Raw genomic sequence first — 26,149 nt, forward strand, 5'->3', positions numbered from 1 at the left:
AAAGTTGTCCGAATCGGAGTACTTTTTCTATAGGAAAAGTTGTCCGAATCGGAGTACTTTTTCTATAGGAAAAGTTGTCCGAATCGGAGTACTTTTTCTATAGGAAAATTTATCCGAATCGGAGTACTTTTTCTATATGAAAATTTATCCGAATCGGAGTACTTTTTCTATAGGAAAATTTGTCCGAATCGGAGTACTTTTTATGAAGGAAAAGTCGACTGAATCAAAGTAGTTTTTCTATAGGAAAAGTTGTCCGGATAGGAGTACTTTTTCTATGGGAAAAGTTGTCCAAATCGGAGTACTTCTTCTATAGGAAAAGTTTTCCGAATCGGAGTAATTTATGTATAGGAAATGTTGTCCGAATCGGAGTACTTTTTCTATAGGAAAAGTTGTCCGAATAGGAGTACTTTTTCTATAGTAAAAGTTAGTCCGAATTGGGGTTCTTTTTCTATAAAAAATGTCTAATTCGGAGTACTTTTTTATATCAAGACTATGGTTTTGATTTTTGTCTACTTGTGTTTAATATCAATTAATCATTTCACATTTCAATTACTAACTTAATTGAAATTAAATTTAAAACGTACTACCAGTAGCTTGTTAAATATTAAATATAATTGCAATTGTTTTCTCAAAAATGTTATAATTTTTTATTAAATTTATTATTGCAAATAATTAATATGGGCGTATGAAAATAGGTATTAAAATTAAACTTGTTTTTCAGCCTCTCCTTCCTCTTATGTATATTATATATAATTTTTCAAATTATTCAACAAAAAAATGCGTGAAAACTAAAGAGTTTTTCTTGTTGTTTTTCTGAAAAATTTTCGCACATTTATAATTTTTATATGCCGGCACAGATGTCGCGGCATTAAAAATCTGTGTGTATTGTTGTTGTTGTTATTTTCCTGGTTTAAATACATAAACCATTAAATACAATAAATAAGATAAAAAAATAACAGAAAAATAAAAAATAAATAAACATAAAGACAGACAATCCGACAAACAAACAAACCAAAGTCCCAAAGAATGGAGCAAAGGGGACCAATGGAAACTACCAAAAAATCAACAACAAGCTGAAATTGTCTGCTGTGCAACAACAATATAAATAAATTTTTTTAAACAAATAAAAATAAACATATTTTTATTTTATTTTTTTACTCAATATTTTTAAATGTCATGGCTAGAAGAGACTTGTGAGGGATTCAAACCGGATCGACCGAAAGAATAATATGGTCGAGTGTGTTTATTATTATAAGTGACTGTTGTTATGTTTATTGTAGTTGTTGTAAGAAAAATAATATACAATTTGTATAAAATTCTTTATTAATTTTTCCTTTAAATGACTTTAAATTGTGTCGACAATTTTTACTTCTTTATTTTATTTTTCTTCTTAAAATTAATTAAAGGAAAATTACTAAATTATGATATTTATTAGGCCTTAATTCTTTTTTTTTTTTTATTTCTTTTTTGTTTTTTCTTCTTTGACAATTATTGCAAACGTCAGGAAAATGTTTATTGTGTTCTTTTCAACAGCTGGTGATTTTGTTTGTGTTTTTTGATGATTTAGCCTAGATTTTTTACAACAAAAAAATATCAATTCAATTTAAATTCAATTTTATGTTTGTTCAAAACTGAATAATTAACATTTTAATTGTTTTTGTCTGCCAGTCTGTCTACAGAGTTAGTTTAGGAAAATTTTTGGGTAAAATACAAATTTATAAGAAGAAATTATTAGTTGTTTTTAAATAATAAAAAATAATCTGATCTCTGCTAAAATTTTCCGATTCTGAATGTTTTTAAGGAAGTTGTGCGTATTTTTGTTCTATGGGAAGAGTTGTTCTTATCTTACTAGTTTTTCTAAAGAAATAGTTTAATAATTTTACTACTTTTTCTGTAGAAAAAGTTGTCCTTATCGGAGTACTTTTCCTATAGGAAATCGAATCCGAATTGGAGTACTTTTTCTATAGGAAAAGATGTAATAATCGAAGAACTTTTTCTATTGGAAAACTTGTCCTATTCGGACTTCTTTTACAAAAGGGAAATTTGTACTTAAAAACAGAAAGGTTATCCAAATCGGTGTACATTTTCCATGGGAAAAGTACTCTGAATCGAAATGCTTTTTCTACAAAAGAACTTGTCCAAAACAGAGTACTTTTTCTATCGGAGTAATTTTTCTATAGGAAAATTTGTCCGAATCGGAGTAATTTTTCTATAGGAAAATTTGTCCGAATCGGAGTAATTTTTCTATAGGAAAATTTGTCCGAATCGGAGTAATTTTTCTATAGGAAAATTTGTCCGAATCGGAGTAATTTTTCTATAGGAAAATTTGTCCGAATCGGAGTAATTTTTCTATAGGAAAATTTGTCCGAATCGGAGTAATTTCTCTATAGGAAAATTTGTCCGAATCGGAGTAATTTTTCTATAGGAAAATTTGTCGGAATCGGAGTAATTTTTCTATAGGAAAATTTGTCCGAATCGGAGTAATTTTTCTATAGGAAAATTTGTCCGAATCGGAGTAATTTTTCTATAGGAAAATTTGTCCGAATAGGAGTACTTTTTCTATAGGAAAATTTGTCCGAATAGGAGTACTTTTTCTATAGGAAAATTTGTCCGAATCGGAGTACTTTTTCTATAGGAAAATTTGTCCGAATCGGAGTACTTTTTCTATAGGAAAATTTGTCCGAATCGGAGTACTTTTTCTAAAGGAAAATTTGTCAGAATCGGAGTACTTTTTCTATAGGAAAATTTGTCCGAATCGGAGTACTATTTCTATAGGAAAATTTGTCCGAATAGGAGTACTTTTTCTATAGGAAAATTTGTCCGAATCAAAGTACTTTTTCTATAGGAAAATTTGTCCCAATCGGATTACTTTTTCTATAGGAAAATTTGTCCACATCGCAGTGTTTTTTCTTTAGGAAAAGTTATCGGAGTACTTTTTCTATAGAAAAAATTATCCATTCAGAGAACTTTTTCTGCAAAAGAAGTTGTCCATGCGCAGTACTCTTTCTATAGGAAAATTTGTCCTAATCGAAGTACTTTTTCTATTGGAAGAGGTCTCCTACTTTTAGAGGAGAAGTTTTCCTATTCGGACTACTTTTACTATAGGAGAATTTGTTCGAATCGGAGTATTTTTCTGTGGAAAAAGTTGTTCGAATCGAAGTGCTTTTTCTGTGAAAAAAGTTGTCCGAATAGAAGTACTTCTTTTGTAGGAAAAATTGTCCTAAGTCTGTATGAAAAGTTTTTCGAATCAGAGTCCTTTTTCTTTAGGAAAAGTTGTCTGAATCGAAGTACTTGTTCTGTAGGAAAATTTGTCCGAATCGGGCTACTATTTTAGTATGTTAAAATGTGTTCTATTCGGTGTAACTTTTCTGAGGAAGTACATTAAAACATTGAAAAAATAAATAGATCACATTTTGAGAAAATAACTGAACCATGCAAAAAGGTTGTACGAACGTTTTTATTTTACAATTTAAATTAAATTTTATTGTTTGTAGGAAGAAACAAGAGATAAACGAAAATTGCTATTGTTGTTATTTTTGGTGTGTGTTTTTTTATATATTGTTGTTGGTTTTATTGTTATAGTAATTATTATTGTAGTATTTTATTACACTGTTAATTACGTTTTGTTTAATTCAGATAAATAAAACGACACTGTTGACAATTTTGATGATGGGAGCGTATGGTCAATTATTTGACTCACCACTGTCATTGTACGTAATTATTTAAGCAGTAATAAATGTTTGTTTTTTCTGTTGTCACAACGAATTTACTTTAGTGGTTTTTTATTGAAATTTTAAATGAATATTGTTGCTGCTTCTTTTTTTTTTCTTGCTCAAATTAAGCTATTTTTAAAATTTTATAAAATTATTTTTAATTCTAATGATTTCATACTTTATATTATAATATTTTTATATTTTGCTACTTTTTCTGAAATTGTTGCACAATTTTTAAAATTTATTTTTTTAGTTTAGTTAAGTGTGACAATTTTTATCTTCTGTTTTCTAGTTTAAAAATTGTTTCACTTTTCAGCCATAATTTTAATGTAATTTGCCTTGATTTTTATTTATTATTATGGTTGAAATAATTTATTTGAAACATTTTTGTTTTTGTTCTTAATATCAAAGATCAACTTTTGTTTAGCGGCATTATTTTCTTGATCTTTTTGATTGGATTTTTCAACACTTCACTTAAACGAAATCAGGTTAAATAATCACATCTGTGTGTTTAATTTTCGTGTGAGGAAAATGTGATAAATCTTTAAAGTGTTTGAAAGGAAATTATCTTTATATTTTGTTTTGAAAATTAGTTCACGACATTAGCGACGATGACAACGACGACGGTTGTTATTGTTTATATACACGGCATAATACTAAAAAATTTACACGCGTCAATTTGTAAGATACTTTTGTGTTGAACGGCAGAAAAATCTTTAATTTGAATCTGGTGCTTTGTTGAGTATTTGTCGCCCCCAGTGTGAGAGAGAATTGTCTATCTATGCACGTTGTGTCGTTGGTAATTGAACAAAATGTACCACCATATATTTGTGTGATCGCCATAAACAGATCAGAGGTGGGCACACAGGAAAAGTATTGTGGGCCGTTATATTCGAACTACAACTGTTAATCGAAGTAATTTTCCTTTAGGAAAAGTTGTTTGAATCGGAGTACTTTTTCTATAGGAAAAGTTGTCCGAATCGGAGTACTTTTTCTATAGGAAAAGTTCTCCATATCGGAATACATATAGGAAACGTTATCCGTCGGAATAGAAGTACTTTTCTATAGGAAAAGTTGTCCGAATCGGAGTACTTTTTCTATGAAAAAATTTGTCCGAATCGGAGTACTTTTTCTATAGGAAAAGTTGTCCGAATCGGAGTACTTTTTCTATAGGAAAAGTTGTCCGAATCGGAGTACTTTTTCTATAGGAAAAGTTGTCCGAATCGGAGTACTTTTTCTATAGGAAAAGTTATCCGAATCGGCTTACTTTTTCTATAGGAAAAGTTATCCGAATCGGTTTACTTTTTCTATAGGAAAAGTTATCCGAATCGGCTTACTTTTTCTATAGGAAAAGTTATCCGAATCGGAGTATTTTTTCCATAGGAAACGTAGTCCGAATCGGAGTATTCTTTCCATTGAAGAATGCCCGAATCGGAGTGTTTTTCCATATGAAAAGTTGTCAGAGTCGGAGAATTTTTTCCATATGGGAAGTTGTCCGAATTGGATTTCATTTTCTATAGGAAGACTTGTCTGAATTGGAGTTTTTCTTCTGTAGCAAAATTTGTTATAATCGGATTACTTTTCCAACAGCCAAATTTGGCCGAATCGAATTACTTTTTCTATAGCAAAAGTTGTCCGAATGAGAGTAATTTTTCGGATTATTTTTTCTATTTAAATTTTTTTTTAACCATAATTTTTTTCGGGCCATAGATTGTTCTTATACAAACGAGAATTAATAAAAATGTGATCTCGCTACATGTGACGTGATTTGAAGATATTCACCACACTCATTTTAGATATCGAGTGCTATGTGTTTAAAGGCGACAATAAGGTGAATTTATATATTGTTATATTTCTCATTACTCTCTGTTTTTAGCACTTTCCTCTCTTTGCACTAGAGAAATGCTATGTATTTGAAATTGTTATTAAGTGGGTGGCTGGATGACAGCCAGATTAGGAAGGGTGGAAGTAATTTATTTGAATTAATAGAATATATTCAAATGAGAAGAGATTGTGTGTGTTTTTTTGAAGTGTGAAATAGTGTGATCGTGAATAAGAAAAAAGGGGCTTGTTTTCAAGTTCATTACTATTTCAATAAAAACAACTAGTATTGACCTTTGAACTTTCATGTACATGTTTTACGTTCCAGCAAAAAAATTGTAAATGTCCTAAAAATATGTTACTTTTAGCAAATTTCTGGAAATATTTCGTTATTTTTATTTTCTTTTCTTAGAATATTTCTTTTTGATTTGTATAAATTGTATATGTGTCACTTACAATTTGTATCCATTTAATTGTATGATGTGCATGAGCAGTTTTGCGGTACCTTTTTTTACAATTCCATTTGTTTTATTTTGAGACATTGTCGTTGTTTTCTTTTTATTATTAAATTTAAGAATTTTTCTTTTTAATTTTCCCAAACGCTTGTATTATTTAATTACACTTGTAATATAAAATCTTACATTTATTTGTATTGAAAATGAATTGAATTTTATTTTATTTAATTTTTCACCAATTTTACTTGACATTAAATCGTTACGAATAAATTGAAGACTGTAATCGATTTAGAAAAAGCTAAATTGACTTATTAAATACTCATGACTTACTATCGATTATATGCGAGCAAATTTTGTGAAATAGTAGATTTATTTATTTATTTTTTTTTTTTTTGTAAATTTCTCTTTTTTTCCTTTTTTTTCTTAACATGTTCATTGCAATTAGTAATTTTTTTTTTTTACAAATCATTTGACAGTAACGTGAAAATGAATTGCCGAGTGGATGTGCTAATGAAAAATAATTCAAATATAAATGTTATTTAAAAGGAAAATATGAAAAGTATTTCCTTTTTTTCTAATATTCATCGAATTAAAAAATAGAAAGTGACTAATATATTAACTTACGAAAAACTTGTCTTATTAGAAATTCTACTTGCTTAGAAAATTTGTCCGTATCCGAGTTGTCACATTCGAAGTATTATTTGGTTAAAGAAAAGTCTTTCAAATCTAAATTCCTTTTTTATAGGAAAAGCTAGCCGAATCAAAGTACATTTTCTACAGGAAACCTTGTCTGAATCGGAGTACTTTTTCTGAAAGAAAAATTTTCAGAAGGTGTACTTTTTCTTGTACGAATCGGACAACTTTTCCTATAGAAAAAGTACTCTGAATCGGACAACTTTTCCTATAGAAAAAGTACTCCGAATCGGACAACTTTTCCTATAGAAAAAGTACTCTGAATCGGACAACTTTTCCTATAGAAAAAGTACTCCGAATCGGACAACTTTCCCTATTGAAAAAGTACTCCGAATCGGACAACTTTTCCTATTGAAAAAGTACTCCGAATCGGACAACTTTTCCTATTGAAAAAGTACTCCGAATCGGACAACTTTTCCTATAGAAAAAGTACTCCGAATCGGACAACTTTTCCTATAGAAAAAGTACTCCGAATCGGACAACTTTTCCTATAGAAAAAGTACTCCGAATCGGACAACTTTTCCTATAGAAAAAGTACTCCGAATCGGACAACTTTTCCTATAGAAAAAGTACTCCGAATCGGACAACTTTTCCTATAGGAAAAGTACTCCGAATCGGACAACTTTTCCTATAGAAAAAGTACTCCGAATCGGACAAGTTTCCTATAGAAAAGTGCTCCGAATCGGATAACTTTTCCTAAAGAAAAAGGACTCCGATTCGGACAACTTCAGAGTACTTTTGCTGTAGGTAATGCAATTTTTGATCACAAACTTTTAGCTTAGCCCTCGTACTTAGTACAATTCCTTTTATAGTCTAAAGTATATTGTTTGATATTACTTCGCCGTTGACATGCTGCGAAATGTCTGACTTAACGTTTAAGTATCTTGTAGATACTTAAAGCAAAATTCCTTCTTCTTCATCATTTGTCGCTCTCTGTCGCTGTCATTAACACACAGCAGCAAGTCAAAATCTACGATATTTTTAGAGCTACAAAATTAAATTATGTGGATGTTACTTATTTTTTAATGTTTATTTTTATATAAAAATAAAATTTATAACCTCTTGAATGAAAAACAAACAACAGCAGACAAACAGTCACATGCCAAGATGAAAGGGAAACTCTTTAAGTGAAAAAATAAAAAAAATAAAAAAATGTTGAGAAAGGACAGCATAAGAGTAAAATAAATAAAATGGGAATGTATGTGTTAAGCGAAAAATGGTTATTAGTTTGCCTATGATTTTGTTTTAAATTTACTATAAAGTATTTTTCTTAAAAAATCTTTTCAATAAATGTAATGTAAAGCAAGTAAACAACTAAATTATATAATTCAAAAGCACTAGATTGTTAATTTTAGTGTTTTTCGCTGTAACGCTGATGACAATGATCCCACTTAAGTGTCAATGACAACTGTAATGATGTTTTCTCTTGTTTTTGTTCATTTAAATTGTTGTGTCGTTATTGTTAAAAATATCATTGATGTGATTTAAATTTTTATTGTTTAGTATTGTTTCGTTTTACAAAAACTTCTCGTTTAAATCGAGAGCTTTACTAATTTACTAATTTTTTCAAATTTTAAAATATCTTTTTTTATTGAAAACTCCTTGAAAGCTTAGTTTATTAAGAACTTTATTTGGATTATTGGAAATTAAAAACTGATGCTGATGAGGAGCCGTAGCTGGCCCGAAAATTCTAAAAATACCATATACAATTTGAAAACTTTTCCTGCCCCAGGTAGGAGTTAAACTTGAGCCTGAAATAATAATTTATTCATCAATAGGAAATTGAAAACTTTTAAATTTAAACTATAAAGTATCACTTTCATTTTAAAGTGATCCTCGTATTTATATGTAAAAAATGCCTTTCAGTTATTTCGTTTTTAAATTCATTATTTATATTTTTAAGTCATTTTTCCACCTTTTCTTACAGTGTACTTTTGCAATTTGTAATAAACATTATTTTCGAATCATAAATGGAGAGAGATATCATAAAATGTTAATAAATATTTATTAGCACTCATTTGCTTAAAGATGATGAAGATAATGGAGTGATGTGAGTTATTAAACATACTGCACAATGGGATTTGAAGTAAAATAAATTTAAAAGATTTAAATTTCAATTTTTCTACAATTTAACAAATTTTTCTTTAGAAATGTTGTAAAGAAAATGTTGTCAAAAGTTGACAATTTTAAAAAAATGTAATCAATAATTGACAAAATTTTCTAAAGAAAATGTAAATATTTGACAAAATGTTTTTAAAGGAAACGTAGTCAATAGTTGACAAATTTTTCTAAAGAAAATATTGTCAATACTTCACAAAATTTTATAGAAAAGAAGAAGGCAACAGTTGACAGAATGTTGTAACGAATCCGTAGTTGACGAAAGTTTTAAAGAAAATGTAGTCAATAGTTGACAGAATTGTCTAAAGAAATAGTCGTCATTAGTTGAAAAAATTGTCTAAAGAAAATGTAGTCAATAGTTGACAACATTTTCTTAAGAAAATGTAGTCAATAGTTGACAATATTGTAAGGAAAGGAAGAAGTCAACAATTGACAGAATGTAGTAAGGAATCCGTAGTCAAAAGTTGACGAAAGCTGTAAAGAAAATGTAGTCAATAGTTGATAATATTGTCTAATGAAACTGTAGTCATTAGTTGAAAAAATTGTCTAAAGAAAATGAAGTCAATATTTGACAAAATTTTTTAAAGAAAACGTCAATGTATGATAAAATTTTCTAAAGAAAATAAAATCAAAATTTCCAAATAATTTTGTAATTAAAATGAGTTAAATATTTGACAAAATATTCTGAAGAAAGTGTTTTCAATATTTTAAAGTAAATATAGTCACTGGACGACAAATTTTTCTAAAAAATAAAGTCATCAGTTGACAGAATGTAGTATGGAAACTGTAGTAAAAAGTTGACGAAAGTTTCTGAAGAAAATGTGGTAAATAGTTCACAAAATTTCCGAAAGAAACTGTAGTAAATAGTGGACAAAATTTTATAAATAAATGTAAATAGTTGACAAAATTGTCAAAAAAAAATTAAAGTCTTTAGGAAATTTAGTCAATAGTTGGCAATATTGTATAGAAAAGAAGAAGTCAACAGTTGACAGAATGTTGTAAGGAATTCGTAGTCAAAAGTTGAAAATTTTAAAGAAAATGTAGTCAATAGTTGACAAAATTGTCTAATGAAACTATCGCCATTAGTTGACAAAATTGTCTAAAGAAAATGTAGTCAATATTTGACAAAATGTTTTAAAGAAAACGTCAATGTATGACAAAATTTTCTAAATAAATAAAATATTTGACATAATATTCTAAAGAAAGTATTTTCAATATTTTAAAGTAAATTTAGTCATTAATTGACAAAATTTTCTAAAAAATAAAGTAGACAGTTGACAGAATGTTGTACGGAAACTGTAGTCAAAAAGTTGGCAAAATTTTCCAAAGAAACTGTAATCAATAGTTGACAAAATTTTCTAAAGAAAATATAGTTACTATTGGACAAAATTTTCCATAAAATGTAAACAATATTTAAAAAAAAAAATTGTAAAAATTTGACAAAATTTTCTTAAGAAATATTTGTCAATATTTTTTAAAAGTAAACAAGATTTTCTAAAGAAAATGTAGAAAAAATTAAACTGTTGACAAAATTTTCTAAAGGAAATTTAGTCAAGAAATGACAATTTAAGACAATTTTGTCAAAATTTAATTTGTTAAATTAAAAAACAATAAATTAGTTAACGTATTAAAGTATTTGTCATTTATTTTTATAATTTTTAATCTCTTATACTTTTAATTAAAGTACCATGTTTAACATTTAAATAAAATGCTGCTTTTTTACATCAACTAATCCCAGAGTATTGCACCACATTTAAACTTTTCCTAACCTTTAAAAAAAAATATTTGCAACGCAGTTGCTTGCCACAAAAACAAACAAATGAAAAATTTAAATTCCAAACTCCCCCCATTGTGCGGTTATTGTTTGTTATTTTTGCTGCTCTTTTTCTGTTGTTGTTGTTGTGGTTATGATGGCTGTTATTATTGTTTGTTATTGCTACTGTTAATGATTCCATATCCGTATACCACATTACCGTTACACTTACATTTACATACTTGAGGATTTTTGGTGTATTTTACAAAGTTATCGGCATAATAAATTTTTCATTGTATATTAAAAATCTAACAGATTTTTAAAAGATGTTTATTAAATCAATGAATACTTCTGTCACACTATCGGAACATTGAACTTTAGCAGATCTAATCAAATTTGGTCTTATTTTTCTTTAGCATATTTTGAATTTGCTTTTGAACATTTTGAATACTTATAAAGCCGGGCAACGACTACTATAATTACTCATTACTCAACTGTATCCAAGTAATGCTTACGGTATATCAGATAACTTATTACAAAGTTACTTTTTGCAATGTACTTGTTAAATAATTCGCCTTTAGCCTAATATTCCAAAGTACATTTAATTCTTTAAGCCATTATTTTTTAATTGCAAAAAAAGCACTTTAATTGAGAAAACCACAACAAAAAGTTCATTGATTTTACCTCCTTTTACCTCCCAGTAAGTATTTAGCAACCAAAGTAAGTGTAAATTTGCACATTTTAACATGGTTTTAACATATGGAAAATGTCAAAAATGCTGGTTGTAAAAAGAATAAAAAAAATAATCACACAATTTCTGATTTTAAAAGATGGTGCTGCACACTGCTGCCAAATGGAAATAGAAAAGTTTGCATTAAAAATTACACAGAAATGTGCTGCTGTTTTGTTGATTTTTTTTTCCAATTACAAACGTTTTAAATATGCACACTGCCGCTCCTTTGTTTTTTCCATTTTACACACATTTATTACACATATTTCTTTTTTTGTTTGTGTTTTTGCCTGTTATTTTTAGAATCATATTTTGTAGAAACGAATAAAAACAGCAAATATAGACACACGTGCACATATTAAACAATTTGTAAAATTTTTAAATTGTGCTACAATTTTCTTTATATAAATAGTCTTTGTTTACCCCACTTAACTTGTTAGGGACTTGAATAAAAAAATATTGAAATAAAATCCAATTACTGATTTAACTGCATTTTATTTATAAAATTTTTTAAAAATTGAATTTTGTTTGTTTTTAAGAAAATTCTTTAAGAATTTTGTAAAATTTTGACAAATTTTGACTACATTTTCTTAAAAAAAAACCTTTTTATACGTTGACCACTATTTCTTTAGAAACTTTTGTCATTGTTTGACCAGATTTTCTTTACAAAATTTGATCATCCTTTGACCATATTATCTTTAGAAAATTTTGTCATTCTTTGATCATATTTTCTTTAGAAAATTTTGTCAAATTTTGACTACATTTACATGACAAAATATTGTCATCTTTTGTCAAATTTTAACTGTATTAACTTTAGAAATTTTTGTAAAATGTTGATTTTATTTTCTTTAGAAATTTTTGTCATACTTTGACTATATTTCTTTAGAAAGTTTTATCATTCTTTGACTTTATTTTCTATAGAATGAATGTTTTGTCATACTTATTTACACTTTCTTTAAAAGATTCTGTTAAATGTTGTCATACTTTAACTACATTTTATTTAGACATTTTTTCATTTTGTTTATACATTTTTTTCGTACTTTGACCACATTTTTTTTAAGAAAATTTTATCACACTTTTATTACATTTTCTTAAGAAAATTTCGTCATACGAAATTTTGTAGTTCTTTGACTTTATTTGCTTTAGAAAATTTTGTCATTCTTTGACTGTATTTTCTATAGAATATTTTGTCATTCTTTGTGTGTATTTTCTATAGAATATTTTGTCATACTTTGACATTTTAAGAAAAAAAATTGTCATACTTATATACAGTTTCTTTAAAAGATTTTGTTAAATTTTGTCATACATTGACTTCATTTTGTTGAGAAATTTTTTTTTTTTCATATTTTGACTACATTTTGTTCAGAAAATATTTGTCAAATTATGACCGCATTATCTTCAAAGAATTTTGTCATACTTTGACTTTATTTTCTTTAGAATATTTTGTCATTTTTTTACCACATTTAAAAAACGTTGTCATATCTTGACATTTTCTCCAGCAAATTTTGTCATTTAACTATATATTGTCATACTTTGTCTATATATTTCTTATATCTTCTTTAAAAAATTTTGTCATTCATTGACTATATTTGCTTTGGAAAATTTTGTCATTCTTTGTCCATATTTTCATTAAAAACTTTTTTATCCTTTGACAATATTTTCTTTAAAAACTCTTGTCACTATTTAACTGTATTTTTTTTTTTTTTGGAAAATTTTGTCTTTGACTATTTGATCATTTTCTATAGAATATGTTGTCATACTTATCCAAAGTTTCTTTAAATTATTTTGGTAAATACTGTCATACATTCATTACATTTTTTTTGGAAAATGTTTCATACTTTGACAACATTTTGTTTACATATTTCTTTCATACATTGACTACATTTTGTTCAGAAAATGTTTGTCAAATTATGATCACATTATTTTTAGAGAATTTTGTCATACTTTGATTATATTTTCTTTAGAATAATTTGTCATTCTTTGACCACATTTTCTTGAGAAAATTTTGTCATTCTTTGAATACATTTTATTTAAAAAATTTTTAAAACATTTTGTCATATTTTGACTACATTTTGTTTTGTAAAGTGTCATACTTTGATTATGTTTTGTATAGAAATTTTTTTCTTACTTTGACTACATATTGCTTAAATTTTTTTAGAAAATGTCGTTCTTTGACTACATTTTCATTGTCATATTATGACTTCATTTTGTTTGGAAAGTGTTGTTATACTTTGACTACATTTTCATTGTCATATTTTGACTACATTTTGTTTGGAAAGTGTTGTCATACTTTGACTACATTTTCATTGTCATATTTTGACTATATTTTCATTGTCATATTTTGACTACATTTTGTTTGGAAAGTGTTGTCATACTTTGACTATATTTTCATTGTCATATTTTGTCTATATCTAGTTTGGAAAGTGTTGTCATACTTTGATTATATTTTTTTTGACATTTTTTTCATACCTTGACTTTGAATTTTCTCTAGAAAATTTTGTCGTTCTTTGACTACATTTTCATTGTCATATTTTGACTACATTTTGTTTGGAAAGTGTTGTCATACTTTGACTATATTTTGTTTAGACACTTTTTTCGAAATTTGACAACCTTTTTATTAAGATATTGTTGTCATAAGTTGACTACATATTGTTTAGAAAATATTGTCCAACTTTGCCTTCAGAAAATTTTGTCACACTTTGAAGAGATTAAAAAAAATTTGTCATATTTTGACTATATTTTCTTTAGAATAATTTGTCATTCTTTGACCACATTTTCTTTAGAAAATTTTGTCATTCTTTATATTTCTTTGAAAATATTGTCATATTTTGACTGCATTTGCTTTTGAAATAAATATACCAATTTGTTTTTATTCCTGCACTATTAAAAATCAGCCACAAATTATTTCTACCGCACAGTGTGGCCTGAAAACATTATAATATTTCAACATTTTGTTTTGGTTTTCTACTTTACATTATTTTTAATTGTTGCCTTTTGCCATCATTATTACAAATTTAATAATTCATTTAGCAAAATACGGTATGAATTTCATTTTCATATAAATTTAATTAACCATAAATTTTTTAAAGGTAATAAATAAAAGTATTTATAAATAAATACAAAATATTGTTAAAAAAAATTATTGTTGAGTTAATGTGGCAATAAAAATTTAAAATGCAAAAACAAACATAAAAGATATCAATAACATATTAATTGATTTAAAAAAAAATGTGGTTTGTAACAGAAAAGCTAATAAAAAGAACTCTTAAAATAATAAATAAATTGGGTGTGGTTACATCAATTAAATGTTTCATTAAAAAGAGAAGACAATAATTTCTCAAAAAACAAGAAGGTTCTATTTTTAATATTTACACTCTAATTAGCTAATAATTGTAATTCCAAACATAAAATAATAATTTCACAATATTACCTCAAATATTGTATAATCCTTTAAATTCACAACATTTTAATTAATATTTACAATCTTTTTTTTCGTCCCCCATCCCCATTCTATTTTTACATTAATTTTCCATTTCAATTAAATGTTTATAAAACATTTATTGAATTGTATAAAATCTCTTTTAATATTTTACATTAATACGGTCAAAATTACGAAATGCTTTTTATAGGTTTTAATTGAATACAAAATCAAATTAAGTGGAAATTAAATGAAATGCAAGCAAATGCAACAAACATTTATACAACTGAGAAAATTATTAAAATATAATTCGAAAATATTTATTACAAACTAAAAACAAATAAAATTTTATGTCTAAATAAATAATTAAAAACAAATGGTGGGGGAAAGCACATCAATTAGCAGAACATTATACAAAATTACAAATTAGGAAAGGTGAAGTTATTTCTCCCCTCCTATATAATATATGTATGTTTTTCATTTTCTTTAGGGAATTTTTTTTTCAAAGTTTGACAACATTGGCTAAAAGAAGTAATTGTCAACTATTGACTATACATACTTTCTTTATAATATTTTGTTTACATTTTCTTTAGAAGATTTTGTCGACTATTGACTACTTTTTTCTGTCAACTATTGACTTAATTTTCATAGAAACTTTTGCCAAACATTGACAAGATATTTTCTTTAGAAAATTTTGTCAACTATTGACTACATTTTCTTACGAAAATTTTGTCAACAATTGACTACATTTTCTTTTGGAACTTCTGTCAACTATAGACTACATTTTCTTCAGAAACTTTTGTCAACTTTTGAATTTTTGTCATTCTTTGACAAGACTTTCTTTAGAAATTTTTGTAATTGCTAGATGACATTTTCCTTAAAGAATTTCATTAGATAAGTTTGTAAAATTTTGTCTACATTCTCACCACAAAATTTTGTCATCTTTTGTCAAATTTTGACAGCATTTCTTAAAAAACTTTTGCTAAATTTGACTATATTAGATGTTGTTAAGTGTTGCCATTAATTGACTACTCTTTGTGTAGGAAATGTAGTCAACATTTTGATTAGACAATTTTGTCAACTATTGACTACATTTCCTTAAAGATCTTCTGTCAAATATTGACTACATTTTCCTAACTATTGACTACAACTAATGACAAATTTCACTAGATTTTTTTTTACTAAATGTTAAACACATGTAGCATTTTACTATAATTCCATTTCATTTTTGTCACTTTTTTAAATGTCAAAGATTGCCTAAACACGCAAAAAAATTATAGAATTTAACTAAAACTCAAATAAGAATTTGTAGTTTTAAATAACAATCACGTTTACTTTTGAAAAAGGAAAAACGTAAAAAGAAAACATAAGTAAGGACAAAAGTATCATATTCAAAACAAATGAGACTCTTGTTTAAAAACAGATTAAGATTTAAATCTCAATATTCGTTTACACATGTATACACATTTTGTTTTACATGATTTAGGGTCATAAATCTTTTCTTTTAGCTTATTTTGTTAAAAGAAAAAAAAAAAAAAAAAAAATCTCATATTTTACAAAAATTTATACAAAATGGCACATGTTGTAAAGGAGAAAAGAAAACTCTAAATCATATAAGATAAAACTAAACTCAAATGGCCAATGCGTAGTTTTGATTTTGTTACGCAATCTATGAGTCATTAAAAAATAAGTGATTTGTGACATTTTCGTTAATTGGGATGTATTTGCAAGGACAAAATAGAACAAAGGATTACATGATCATTTGATACGTTCTTTCATATTTTATTTACAAATTATTATTTCTTTCAATTGTTTTAATTATTTATAAATTGTTTCTTAAACTTTTCTTTTTGTATTTTCTCATTTCAGCATTCTTACTAAACATGGAATTTTAGAAGAAAATTTTGGTGCAAAAACAGTAAGTAACCACCACTCTTTTTTATTGCTTAACTGTAAAGAATTTTTAAAATTTTTATATAAATATATGACTTTTGGAGTGAAAACATAAAATCCCTTTTTCTCAAAAACTATTATTGAAATCTGTATTCTTTTTATTTCGTACTAAAACTCGACTTTTTGAGTGAAAACAAAAAAATCCGTTTTTCTCGAAAACTATAAGAGATAGGACAAAAACTAGCTTAATCTGTGATCACTTTTATTTCATACTAAAACTCGACTATTGAGTGAAAACATAAAAGTCCGTTTTTCTCGAAAACTATAAGAGATAGGACAAAAACAAGCTTAATCTGTGATCACTTTTATATGTTGTTTCTAAATAACGTGTGAGTAGTTTGAGTTAAAATTTTACTTGTATTTTGTTTTTGTTACAATAACAAAATACAAGTAACATTTGTGCTCAAACTACTCGCTCGGTATCTAGAAACATCACATTAATTCATACTAAAACTCGACTATTGAGTGAAAACATAAAAGTCCGTTTTTCTCGAAAACTATAAGAGATAGGACAAAAACAAGCATAACCTGTGATCACTTTTATTGCATACTAAAACTGGACTTTTTGAGTGAAAAACATAAAAGTCCGTTTTTCTCGAAAACTATAAGAGATAGGACAAAAACAAGCTTAATCTGTGATCACTTTAATTTCATACTAGAACTCGACTATTGAGTGAAAACATAAAGTCCGTTTTTCTCGAAAACTATAAGAGATAGGACAAAAACAAGCTTATTCTGTGATCACTTTTATTTCATACTAAAACTCGACTTTTTGAGTGAAAACATAAAAGTCCGTTTTTCTCGAAAACTATAGGAGATAGGACAAAAACACTTTTATTTCATACTAAAACTCGACTATTGAGTGAAAACATAAAAGTCCATTTTTCTAGAAAACTATAAGAGATAGGACAAAAACAAACTTAATCTGTGATCACTTTTATTTCATACTATAACTCGACTATTGAGTGAAAACATAAAAGTGCGTTTTTCTCGAAAACTATAAGAGATAGGACAAAAACAAGCTTAATCTGTGATCACTTTTATTTCATAATAAAACTTGACTATTGAGTGAAAACATAAAAGTCCATTTTTCTCGAAAACTATAAGAGATAGGACAAAAACAAACTTAATCTGTGATCACTTTTATTTCATACTAAAACTCGACTATTGAGTGAAAACATAAAAGTCCATTTTTCTAGAAAACTATAAGAGATAGGACAAAAACAAACATAATCTGTGATCACTTTTATTTCATACTATAACTCGACTTTTATGTTTTCACTCAACTATAAGAGATAGGACAAAAACAAGCTTAATCTGTGATCACTTTTATTTCATAATAAAACTTGACTATTGAGTGAAAACATAAAAGTCCATTTTTCTCGAAAACTATAAGAGATAGGACAAAAACAAACTTAATCTGTGATCACTTTTATTTCATACTATAACTCGACTATTGAGTGAAAACATAAAACTGCGTTTTTCTCGAAAACTATAAGAGATAGGACAAAAACAAGCTTAATCTGTGATCACTTTTATTTCATACTAGAACTCGACTATTGAGTGAAAACATAAAACTGCGTTTTTCTCGAAAACTATAAGAGATAGGACAAAAACAAGCTTAATCTGTGATCACTTTTATTTCATACTAGAACTCGACTATTGAGTGAAAACATAAAAGTGCGTTTTTCTCGAAAACTATAAGAGATAGGACAAAAACAAGCTTAATCTGTGATCACTTTTATTTCATACTAGAACTCGACTATTGAGTGAAAACATAAAAGTGCGTTTTTCTCGAAAACTATAAAAGATAGGACACAAACAAGCTTAATCTGTGATCACTTTTATTTCATACTAGAACTCGACTATTGAGTGAAAACATAAAAGTCCGTTTTTCTCGAAAACTATAAGAGATAGGACGAAAACAAGCTTAATCTGTGATGACTTTTATTTCATACTAAAACTCGACTTCCGATTTTCTCGAAAACTATAAGAGATAGGACGAAAACAAGCTTAATCTGTGATCACTTTTATTTCATACTAGAACTCGACTATTGAGTGAAAACATAAAAGTGCGTTTTTCTCGAAAACTATAAGAGATAGGACAAAAACAAGCTTAATCTGTGATCACTTTTATTTCATACTAGAACTCGACTATTGAGTGAAAACATAAAAATCCGTTTTTCTCGAAAACTATAAGAGATAGGACGAAAACAAGCCTAATCTGTGATCACTTTTATTTCATACTAAAACTCGACTTTTTGAGTGAAAACATAAAAGTCCGTTTTTCTCGAAAACTATAAGAGATAGGACAAAAACACTTTTATTTCATACTAAAACTCGACTATTGAGTGAAAACATAAAAGTCCATTTTTCTAGAAAACTATAAGAGATAGGACAAAAACAAGCTTAATCTGTGATCACTTTTATTTCATACTAGAACTCGACTATTGAGTGAAAACATAAAAGTGCGTTTTTCTCGAAAACTATAAAAGATAGGACACAAACAAGCTTAATCTGTGATCACTTTTATTTCATACTAGAACTCGACTATTGAGTGAAAACATAAAAGTCCGTTTTTCTCGAAAACTATAAGAGATAGGACAAAAACAAGCTTAATCTGAGATCACTTTTATTTCATACTAAAATTTAACTTTTTGGGCGAAAACATATAAGTCCGTTTTTCTCGAAAACTTTAAGAGATAGGAAAAAAACAAGCTTAATCTGTGATCACTTTTATTTCATATTAAAACTCGACTTTTTGGGCGAAAACATAAAAGTCCGTTTTTCTCGAAAACTATAAGAGATAGGACAAAAACAAGCTTAATCTGTGATCACTTTTATTTCATACTAGAACTCGACTATTGAGTGAAAACATAAAAGTCCGTTTTTCTCGAAAACTATAAGAGATAGGACAAAAACAAGCTTAATCTGTGATCACTTTTATTTCATACTAGAACTCGACTATTGAGTGAAAACATAAAAGTCCGCTTTTCTCGAAAACTATAAGAGATAGGACGAAAACAAGCTTAATCTGTGATCACTTTTATTTCCTACTAAAACTCGACTTTTTGAGTAAAAACATAAAAGTGCGTTTTTCTCGAAAACTATAAGAGATAGGACAAAAACAAGCTTAATCTGTGATCACTTTTATTTCATACTAAAACTCGACTTTTTGGGCGAAAACATAAAAGTCCGTTTTTCTCGAAAACTATAAGAGATAGGACAAAAACAAGCTTAATCTGTGATCACTTTATTTCCTACTAAAACTCGACTTTTTGAGTAAAAACATAAAAGTCCGTTTTTCTCGAAAACTATAAGAGATAGGACAAAAACAAGCTTAATCTGTGATCACTTTTATTTCATACTAAAGCTCGACTTTTTGAGTAAAAACATAAAAGTCCGTTTTTCTCGAAAACTATAAGAGATAGGACAAAAACAAGCTTAATCTGTGATCACTTTTATTTCATACTAGAACTCGACTATTGAGTGAAAACATAAAAGTCCGTTTTTCTCAAAAACTATAAGAGATAGGACAAAAACAAGCTTAATCTGTGATCACTTTTATTTCATACTAAATCTCGACTTTTTCGGCGAAAACATAAAAGTCCGTTTTTCTCGAAAACTATAAGAGATAGGACAAAAACTAGCTTAATCTGTGATCACTTTTATTTCATACTAGAACTCGACTTTTTGAGTGAAAACATAAAAGTCCGTTTTTCTCGAAAACTATTTCATACTAAAACTCGACTTTTTGAGTGAAAACATAAAAGTCCGTTTTTCTCGAAAACTATAAGAGATAGGACAAAAACAAGCTTAATCTGTGATCACTTTTATTTCATACTAAAACTCGACTTTTTGGGCGAAAACATAAAAGTCCGTTTTTCTCAAAAACTATAAGAGATAGGACAAAAACAAGCTTAATCTGTGATCACTTTTATTTCCTACTAAAACGACTATTGAATGAAAACACAAAAGTGCGTTTTTCTCGAAAACTATAAGAGATAGGACAAAAACAAGCTTAATCTGTGATCACTTTTATTTCCTACTAAAACTCTACTTTTTGAGTAAAAACATAAAAGTCCGTTTTTCTCGAAAACTATAAGAGATAGGACAAAAACAAGCTTAATCTGTGATCACTTTTATTTCATACTAAAGCTCGACTTTTTGAGTAAAAACATAAAAGTCCGTTTTTCTCGAAAACTATAAAAGATAGGACAAAAACAAGCTTAATCTGTGATCACTTTTATTTCATACTAGAACTCGACTATTGAATAAAAACATAAAAGTGCGTTTTTCTCGAAAACTATAAGAGATAGGACAAAAACTAGCTTAATCTGTGATCACTTTTCTCCGTTTTTCTCGAAAACTTAATCTGTGATCACTTTTATTTCATACTAGAACTCGACTATTGAGTGAAAACATAAAAGTCCGTTTTTCTCGAAAACTGTAAGAGATAGGACTAAAACAAGCTTAATCTGTGATCACTTTTATTTCATACTAGAACTCGACTATTGAGTGAAAACATAAAAGTCCGTTTTTCTCGAAAACTATAAGAGATAGGACGAAAACAAGCTTAATCTGTGATGACTTTTATTTCATACTAAAACTCGACTTTTTGAGTGAAAACATAAAAGTGCGTTTTTCTCGAAAACTATAAGAGATAGGACAAAAACAAGCTTAATCTGTGATCACTTTTATTTTCATACTAAAACTCGACTTTTTGGGCGAAAACATAAAAGTCCGTTTTTCTCGAAAACTATAAGAGATAGGACAAAAACTAGCTTAATCTGTGATCACTTTTATTTCCTACTAAAACTCGACTTTTTGAGTAAAAACATAAAAGTCCGTTTTTCTCGAAAACTATAAGAGATAGGACAAAAACAAGCTTAATCTGTGATCACTTTTATTTCATACTAAGGGATAGGACAAAAACAAGCTTAATCTGTGATCACTTTTATTTCATACTAAGGGATAGGACAAAAACTAGCTTAATCTGTGATCACTTTTATTTCATACTAAAACTTGACTATTGAGTGAAAACATAAAAGTCCGTTTTTCTCGAAAACTATAAGAGATAGGACAAAAACATGCATAAAAGTCTGTTTTTCTCGAAAACTATAAGAGATAGGACAAAAACAAGCTTAATCTGTGATCACTTTTATTTCATACTAAAACTTGACTATTGAGTGAAAACATAAAAGTCCGTTTTTCTCGAAAACTATAAGAGATAGGACAAAAACATGCTTAATCTGTGATCACTTTTATTTCATACTAAAATTCAACTTTTTGGGTGAAAACATAAAAGTACGTTTTTCTCGAAAACTATAAGAGATAGGACAAAAACTAGCTTATTCTGTGATCACTTTTATATCATACTTCAACTCGTTTTTTGAGTGAAAACATAAAAGTCCGTTTTTCTCGAAAACTATAAGAGATAGGACAAAAACAAGCTTAATCTGTGATCACTTTTATTGCATACTAAAACTCGACTTTTTGAGTGAAAACATAATCCGTTTTTCTCAAAAACTATAAGAGATAGGACAAAGATATGCTTAATCTGTGATCACTTTTATTTTATACTAAAACTCGACTTTTTGGGCGAAAACATAAAAGTCCGTTTTTCTCGAAAACTATAAGAGATAGGACAAAAACAAGCTAAATATGTGATCACTTTTATTTCATACTAAGAGATAGGACAAAAACAAGCTTAGTCTGTGATCACTTTTATTTCATACTAAAACTCGACTTTTTGGGCGAAAACATAAAAGTCCGTTTTTCTCGAAAACTATAAGAGATAGGACAAAAACAAGCTTAATCTGTGATCACTTTTATTTCATACTAAAACTTGACTATTGAGTGAAAACATAAAAGTCCGTTTTTCTCGAAAACTATAAGAGATAGGACGAAAACAAGCTTAATCTGTGATCACTTGTATTGCATACTAAAACTCGACTTTTTGAGTGAAAACATAAAAGTCCGTTTTTCTCAAAAACTATAAGAGGTAGGACAAAAACAAGCTTTACCTGTGATCACTTTTATTTCATACTAAAACCCGACTTTTTGGGCGAAAACATAAAAGTCCGTTTTTCTCGAAAACTATAAGAGATAGGACAAAAACAAGCTTAACCTGTGATCACTTTTATTTCATACTAGAACTCGACTATTGAGTGAAAACATAAAAGTCCGTTTTTCTCAAAAACTATAAGAGGTAGGACAAAAACAAGCTTAACCTGTGATCACTTTTATTTCATACTAGAACTCGACTTTTTGGGCGAAAACATAAAAGTCCGTTTTTCTCGGAAACTATAAGAGATAGGACAAAAACAAGCTTAACCTGTGATGACTTTTATTTCCTACTAAAATTCTACTTTTTGGGCGAAAACATAAAAGTCTGTTTTTTCGAAAACTATAAGAGATAGGACGAAAACAAGCTTAATCTGTGATCACTTTTATTTCATACTAACATTCTACTTTTTGGGTGAAAACATAAAAGTCCGTTTTTCTCGAAAACTATAAGAGATAGGACAAAAACAAGCTTAATCTGTGATCACTTTTATTTTATACTAGAACTCGACTATTGAGTGAAAACATAAAAGTGCGTTTTTCTCGAAAACTATAAGAGATAGGACAAAAACAAGCTTAATCTGTGATCACTTTTGTTTCATACTAAAACTCGCCTTTTTGAGTGAAAACACTAAAGTCCATTTTTCTCGAAAACTACAAGAGATAGGACGAAAACAAGCTTAATCTGTAAAGTCCGTTTTTCTCGAAACTATAAGAGATAGGACGAAAACAAGCTTAATGTGTGATCACTTTTATTTCATACTAACATTCTACTTTTTGGGTGTAAACAGAAAAGTCCGTTTTTCTCGAAAACTATAAGAGATAGGACAAAAACAAGCTTAATCTGTGATCACTTTTATTTTTATAATAAAACTTGACTATTGAGTGAAAACATAAAAGTCCGTTTTTCTCGAAAACTATAAGAGATATCACAAAAACAAGCTTAATCTGTGATCACTTTTATTTCATACTAGAACTCGACTATTGAGTGAAAACATAAAAGTCCGTTTTTCTCGAAAACTATAAGAGATAGGACAGAAACAAGCTTAACCTCTGTGATCACTTTTATTGCATACTAAAACTCGACTTTTTGAGTGAAAACATTAAAGTCCGTTTTTTTCGAAAACTATAAGAGATAGGACAAAAACAAGCTTAAACTGTGATCACTTTTATTTCCTACTAAAATTCTACTTTTTAAGTGAAAACATAAAGGTCCGTTTTTCTCGATACGACATAGGACAAAAACAAGCTTAATCTTTGATCGCTTTTATTTCCTACTAAAACTCAACTTTTTGAGTGAAAACATAAAATTCCGTTTTTCTCGAAAATAGAAGAAATAGGGCATAAACAAGCTTAATCTGTGATCACTTTTATTTCATACTAAAATTCTACTTTTTGAGTGAAAACATTAAATTTTCGATATTTTTTTTTAAAATATTTTATTTTGCTCTTTCTTTACCTTTTCAGCTCCATTTTTTTTAACAAAACAAACCTCACATCCCCAAATTCTATCAAAAAACCCAGACAAATATTTTGATAAATTTTGGGCTTTTTTCTATTTTATTTAAATAGCATTATCCTTACTTAACCTTATCTTTTCTTTTTTACTTTTATGTGGGATTTTGTTTCTGTACGCTCTTCTTTTCAAACCTTTAACCTGAAATGTGAGAGTGTTTGTATGTTGATACAAACACCTTAACAAAATAACTGAATGACAGATAGATAGACACTTACAGGGGAAAAAACAGTTAAATACATTAGATACAGATAGTCATCATCATAGTTGTTACAGTGGATAACAAAATGATACAAATTTAAAATTTTATTTTGTCTTTTCTGGAATTATGATAGTTTCCTCTTTGTATTGCACTCTACTATTTTTTTCATATTTGTTTGGTAATGACACTCAATCATAAGACTTGCAAACAATTTCAGTAAATATTTCTTCTTGTTGTTGTTTAATTTTATGTCTACACTCTCTTTCGTTCCCTGTCTAAAAATTCATGTTTTAATAAATACAATAAATTTTCAGATGACACGTACGTGACAAGATCTATGAGTGTTGGGTTGGTTGGTTGTTTGATTGTGTGCAAAAGTGTTACGAAAAGCTTGTGCGGTTAGAGAGGTGTGTGTTTATGATATATATATACGTATTTCTAACACCCATAAAATACCTTTAAAATAGCAACAACTATAATAGCAAAATATTAGAACAACAAAAGACCAAAGCTACTAAATGAAAAAAGCATTTTGTTGGTAACCGACCGACCAAGCGCCTGTATGATTTACGACTCTACTTTATTTGCTGTTTTTTTTTTTTTTTTCTTCTGAAGGTCTTCTTTATGATGTTATTCATTTTGACTCATGACAAGATTTTTTCTATATTTTATTTGAAGTTTGTTATTTTGGTGCTTTATCTATTGTATTTTGGAGGAGAGAGAGAAAAAAAGTTTTGAGACATTTTTTACTTAATTTCTTTTTGGGGAATAATTGTAAGCTTATAGTACTTTAAGTTGCCTTTTGGTGTAATTGATATTTTGTCTAAAGATTTCTGCAATTAAGAGGTTTTCTTAAGTAAAGGGTTTGTTAATATGTGTGGGGGCAGATGAAGTAGGGTGTTGTCATTACGTAACTGTGATTGTTGACAATATCGAAGTAAAAAAACGTCGAAGACATTATGAAGAAAAAGTTTGTTTCAACATATTTTTTAAACAATTAAACAGTTAAAATGGAAGTGAGAAAAAAAATCTCGAAGATCTATAAAAAAAGATTTTTAAACAAAGAAAGAGAGAGTTACTGACAGGTATTTAGGAGAGATAAATAGTCCCAGTGATAATGATAGATTTAAAACAGAAGCGGGAAGAAGGAAATTACATACATCCGACAATTTAATAGTTTAAGCGAAAGTGAGAACAAAATCTTGAAGATCTACGAAGAATGTTCTTCAAAGAGAGATAGTGAGGGGTATTTACGAAGAATGATCTTTAAACAAAGAAAGAGATAGTTACTGAGAGGTATTTAGGAGAGATAAACAGTCTCGTTGGCAATGTTAGATTTGACGCAGAGACGGAAAGAAGGACTTTATATACAACCCACAAAAAATTACCTTCAAGATATAAACGACTCTTTGTTAAATAGTCTGACTCTCAAATCTAAGCTCTTTTTAATAGTGTCCGAGGAATTTTCACATTTCAGATTGAAAATAACTCTAGCATTATAACTCTTTAAGAAAAAGTGGGCGTGACAACCATTAAAATATAAAAGAAGGGGGCGTAGGAGTTAATCAAAATCTAATTTAATCGGATTTAGGATTAAATCTGTCTTAACATAGTTCCTCAAGGTTTTTTACAATAATGAAGAAAGCGAGTATAACAGTATAACTGTTAAACAAAAAGTGGGCGTGGCTGGCAGTTAAAATTTTATATTATT

The 26,149-nt window shown here is 27.8% G+C and overlaps 1 protein-coding gene across 11 annotated transcripts in view; it reads right to left on the bottom strand.

Moving 5' to 3' along the window:
• The window catches only part of LOC111687405 (eye-specific diacylglycerol kinase), a 295,119-nt gene that overhangs the window by 39,522 nt on the left and 229,448 nt on the right, over positions 1–26,149 (bottom strand). Inside the window, exon 1 of one of the 11 annotated variants that reach the window (XM_046946838.1) lies at positions 3,892–3,908. The exons of 7 other annotated variants lie outside the window; for them this stretch is intronic. The gene's annotated coding sequence lies outside the window, so the exon portion shown is untranslated. Of the gene's footprint in view, positions 1–3,608; positions 3,868–3,891; positions 3,909–26,149 lie in introns of those variants that run through there. 3 more of the 11 variants (XM_046946839.1, XM_046946836.1, XM_046946835.1) reach the window with 3 other exon arrangements.

This window comes from Lucilia cuprina, chromosome 3 (assembly GCF_022045245.1).
Source record: "Lucilia cuprina isolate Lc7/37 chromosome 3, ASM2204524v1, whole genome shotgun sequence".
Classification (NCBI taxonomy): domain Eukaryota; kingdom Metazoa; phylum Arthropoda; class Insecta; order Diptera; family Calliphoridae; genus Lucilia; species Lucilia cuprina.